Source organism: Cyclopterus lumpus, chromosome 23, assembly GCF_009769545.1.
Source record: "Cyclopterus lumpus isolate fCycLum1 chromosome 23, fCycLum1.pri, whole genome shotgun sequence".
Lineage (NCBI taxonomy): Eukaryota > Metazoa > Chordata > Actinopteri > Perciformes > Cyclopteridae > Cyclopterus > Cyclopterus lumpus.
This window is the reverse complement of record NC_046988.1, coordinates 12969365-12974364: the sequence shown is the minus strand read 5'-3', so window position 1 is coordinate 12974364 and position 5000 is coordinate 12969365. Positions and strand designations below refer to the sequence as shown.

Genomic DNA, 5000 nt, shown 5'->3' with positions numbered 1-5000 from the left:
CTCAGACTGATCTTTTGCCGTAGTTTGCACCGTTGGTGCCGTTAGCGCCGCTGGCTATGAGCCGCGGACTCGCCATCGACATGTTGAGAGGCAATTAAAAATACTCCCTCTCTCATATCTTGCAACGGTAGTGAACTGTCTTTGGAAAAATCTATTATTGAACAGTTATTAGAGGAATTCATAATGTCAGTTTTCTGTACATTTTACTATTGATTTCCCAGCCCTACTTTTTCTTCCCTTTTTTCTTTTTTCAAAATAAGGCTTATTTTTCTCAACCTACTTCTTGTTATTCAGTGGCTCACAGTGCTCATCAAAACGCACAGTATGGATCAATATTTGTATCGTTCGATCAAATGGTAGAAAGTGTTTACTTAACACACACTCTAAAAACTGGCCCCTTGTGTACTTAGTGTAAAACGTCTAAACCCAACGGTCCAGTAAATACATTTGCATGCTAACATGCGATCGTTTCCATCTCTGAGTTTGTCACGTATGGATTTTTCTATATTATAAATTCTAAATTAAAGCTAGTGTCCCACTTAATGTTGCAACGTGAACACAAGAGACACAACGTACCCGCGTCTCTCTCTCTCTCTTCAATCACACGGCCACACCATCAACACTTTAAACACCTCTGCAATTTGCCCCCGGATGGCGGCCATTTTTGTCAAACCACGCCGCGGCGGCTCATTTACTTTCCTCTCATTATGCTAATTTGACCAGCAGAGTCGAAGCCGCTCTGTACATCAAAGATAAAAGAAAAAATGGAGGATATTTATTGCCCGTCGTAATGATTGCTTCCGCATGAACCCAATATGAGCCGCTCGTGCAATTTATTAGAGAATTGTAAGTCATGGAGAAATGTGGAGAGTGTGATTGGTGGAAAACCTAATACCATTATACATTTGTCCAAATTAGTGTGGTGGGAAGACAACGTATGTGAAGACATTCGTTCACTCTCCCGTGGAGACGTAGTTAATAACTCCTTCTCGTACATCCCGGATAAAAGCACTTCCCGCCTAAGTCAGTCAATAACTCTACTGTGTATCATTGTATTGACCCCTGACCTCTAAAGAGTAGCAAGGAGCCGTAATGCAGTCTCTGGGCAATGGACCCTATAGACAAATGACAATGATTTAAACCTTTCAGCTATCGGGCTAAAAGGCTTACATAGACTGCACTGATTTAGCTTTTGTTAGATCAAATGGTTTCTCTTTAGTATTCAACAGCTGCATCTCCTGCATTTGCCTTTTCCCTTGCTGGCTACAGACCAATATTTAGATCTGGAGAAAAGGCTGTTGTCAATGTGCCTACAAGTGAGGGTTTTAAAGTAAGCCGGAGCGGTACTTCTAGACGATAACTCCGCCCCGTTACGGCTGCTTCCAAACAAACAAAGTCGTTGTGCGATTGGGCCAATTTAATCTCAAAAGAAATTAAATGAAATGGTGTGTGATCATGGTTACGTATACTGTAGATCTGCATTGACCAGCAAAGGAAGTGCTTCATCAAAACTCTGTCTGACGACCAGTGACGTCGCTTCAATGATTCCCTTGTCTGGTCTTTGAGGTTTAAACTTGATGTGCCAGGGGTGACTAGACATTTAAAGAACTCGCCTTGAAACTATGTGACATTTTAACTATTTTATTTACAAAAACAATCGTTGAAAAGAGAAAATAATCGTAAGATTCATTTAATTGAATGGTACAGTTTTGGCCCTCCTTATTTATTTATATTTTAATGCTCTTTTGGACTGCTTTGGACGAAGGCATTTTAGTCCTGTAAATACTGACTTGTATGCGACGTGCATTTTCACGAGCAGCACTGCAGCTGGTGCCGGTGCGGCATCAGAAAACGGGCTACACTGCATGGGCGGCGTAGACCCCCAAAAAAATGTTTCCAAAGATAAGACCGTTTGTTACCCTCTGGATCCGTGCCCTCATGCTTTTCCCCTCTTCTATGGAAACATGCCCTTGACTTTTTGATGGTGTCTTATCCAAGCTGGCTCACCCTAAGCCCCGGTCCTCCTTTCTCTCCTCTCCCTCATCCAGACTCATCAGCCTCCATGCAAAAAAAAGTGACTTTTGTCCTTCCTATCTGTTCCGTTTTGGCTCTATTCTTTATTCATTATCCATTGCAGGGGATTGGAACGCGGTCATTGTAATCTGTACTCTCGCACTAAGCATTGCGTAACAGATGGGCCGTAATGTTCACTGGCACTTCAGTGTCTATCAATAGTCAGTCATAAGTGCACTGAAGGTTAATACCAGAGGATGGCATTATCCCAAGAGGGAGAAGAGAGAGGGATATTCATCCATTTGGGGGGTTTTATGCCCTTTTTTCTTTTTTTTCTCGAGTGCATTTCTGCCTCGAGCCCTACATTTGCGGATTCCCGCTATGTACACCATATGGATGGCTTTTGTTATAGCTATACAACACTTTTCAGAGCACAGGATAGAACAGTCAATTGTGAAAGTGTAGGCGAAGAGATGATCATATGCATGCCAGCTGCCGGCATCTGATTGGAGGGAAGTGGGACGTTAAGAGGAACGCAGGAAGTAGGAGGCGGGGTCGTCCGTAAGCCAAACATCACTATGGATAATCTGTATTTGTTCAGGGGGATTTGACCCAGAGGTGTCGATGGATTATGAAGCACGGGCAAGTGCAGCTGGCATTGCCCTAAATAGTGTGAACTGACCACCAGAGCCTGAATCAGAGGGCTCATTAATGCGTATTCCATACCGTTTGCAGTCATTGCACAAGCATTCTGAACACTCAACAATTAAGAGGATTTTAATGTCGTAGCATAAAGTTTCATCTGCCATACATCTGGCATATCATGTGTTGTTTACGAGGCTTTGATATTTAGATTATCGTCACTGAGTGATATCATTGCTTTATCACCGGCACAGGCGTGGGAAACGAGACATTAATGTACTTCGCGTTACATACAAGTAGGCACAGTAACCGTAACCGTCATGCTAGTTTCAAATCGGGTCCTCCATCTACTATATTTTCTCTTAAAGAATACATCTCCGTAGCCTTACCGATCACATTACTCATCCATTTGTTTCTCCACCTGCTCTCCCTCTCCGTCACCTCCCAGACATTTTAAATGCAGACATAGAGCTTTAGAAAAGAAACTTACGTCGTGGCCCAAGGCGAAGCACCGCTGTAGATTGTCTGCTGCTTACGGCTGTCACGCAAAGTGGCAGCCAATTGTGCATATGCTATCTTCATGTTGGTTTTCATAAATGAGCTGCTTCGCAAAAGCTCAACGGTAATGGTTCCTCTTGGCAGCCGCAGTTAGAGCGGTGTCAACCGTGTTATTTGGTCTGATTGCCTCTTGGCAGCTATGATTCTTGAGTTGTGAGCGGCAATCGCTATTTCCCCACTTTGGTATATGAAATCTAGTAAATGCGCCAATAGGAATGCATTGATTTTCGCCGTCTCAAATTGCGAGAATGAAGGTAAGTGGCGAGTGTCATCGAGAGGGGGCCTCGGCACGCACAAGAAAGTAGCGAAGCCGGCGCAGGAGTGTGACTTTGATATTAGTTCTATTGCAGCGTTATCATTCCAGTTAAAATATGATCATTTGTTAACTAAAAGGTGATGGATGCTGGCCAAACTTGTAATTTAAAACCTTCCTGTTGGGCCCTAGTGTGTGTGTGTGTGTGTGTGTGTGTGTGTGTGTGTTTGTTTCTCTATGTGTGTGTGTGTGTGTGTGTGTGTGTGTGTACAAGCAAGCTGTCTTTCTTTTCCTCCCCCACCTTTTTGAGTTCTTCTCTCCTGCTCCGACCGGACACACTGACGTCATGCCTTCTCCACCTCAGGCCACAGTGGATGGACTAAGCCATCCCTAAATTGTCCTGGCACCATCAACTCACCACTGCTAGCATGGCGAGTTGCCACACTGGGACACACACACACACACACACACACACACACACACACTCACACTCCCTAAAACACTTCTCTCTCTCTTCATCCTTCTTAATGCGTCTCTCCGCTCATTGTTCAGTCTGGTGTCCTCCATTCTTTTCTCCCAGTTCCACAACATCACCCTCTCCTTCCCACCGCCTCTTTTCTTCCCAATGCTCTCCACTTCATTCTTGTTAACTCTTCCCTGTGCTCTCCATCGCTCTTCCTTACTCTCACCTTCTGCACATCACTCGCTCAACTCGCAGTACTCAAGATTCATTCACTCCTCCTGGCCATGTGTTGTTTTTTTTTTCTTCTTCTTCTGAACCTTTTTAGCTATTCCTGTTATCCAAACTTGAGCTTGCGAGGAACTGAGATGCTAATTTGCATTTAGTCTTTCCTCATGATGAACAATAATCTCCAGGAATTAAAGTGGAGAGGCACTCGGGTCGGATCTGCCGTCGGCCTCATAAATGCTGTTATCTGCAATTGTTTGCAACTTGCATCAGCCGGTTCTGCCCTGTGAACTCTCACTGAGTTGACAGTTATGCCTCTCTTTTATCATTTTAAGTGAAGGCGTACAGTAGGGAGACACGAACTGTGTGTGTGCGCGCGCCTCTAGGCTAATATCTTTTTAAAGATAGTGGACTCAACAAATGACTACATGCACGATGCATTTATTTTCCTCTCTCTACCCGATTGGGTACGCGAGTAATAAGTGCCCGCGGCAGCTATCTTCGACTCACTCGGACTCACTGATATCTTTTTTGTTGTTAGTTTTTGTCAGATACATCTGACATGAATCTGCCCAAAGTTCATTAGCGTCACAAGCTAATAATCTTCGGTTTACCAATTACAAGTCGATTACAAATGGGAAGTGTCCGTCACTCCCCGAGCCCGGCGCAATTATTATCAATCACCGGCAGCGACGAAGCCCGGCGTATCGACCTCGACCTCATTTCCGTCACTTTCTCCACTGCAGAGATAAAATATAAAGGAGCGTTCGCACACCTTCGACGAGCGTTTGCAAAGACTCGCTTAAGATCCTTATTAAAACGTTGGAGTTGTGTGCGTCAGCAAGA

The 5000-nt window shown here is 44.2% G+C and overlaps 1 protein-coding gene across 1 annotated transcript in view; it reads left to right on the top strand.

Moving 5' to 3' along the window:
• snd1 (staphylococcal nuclease and tudor domain containing 1) overlaps positions 1-5000 on the top strand; it is a 150507-nt gene that overhangs the window by 135678 nt on the left and 9829 nt on the right. The gene's annotated exons all lie outside the window — the stretch shown is intronic.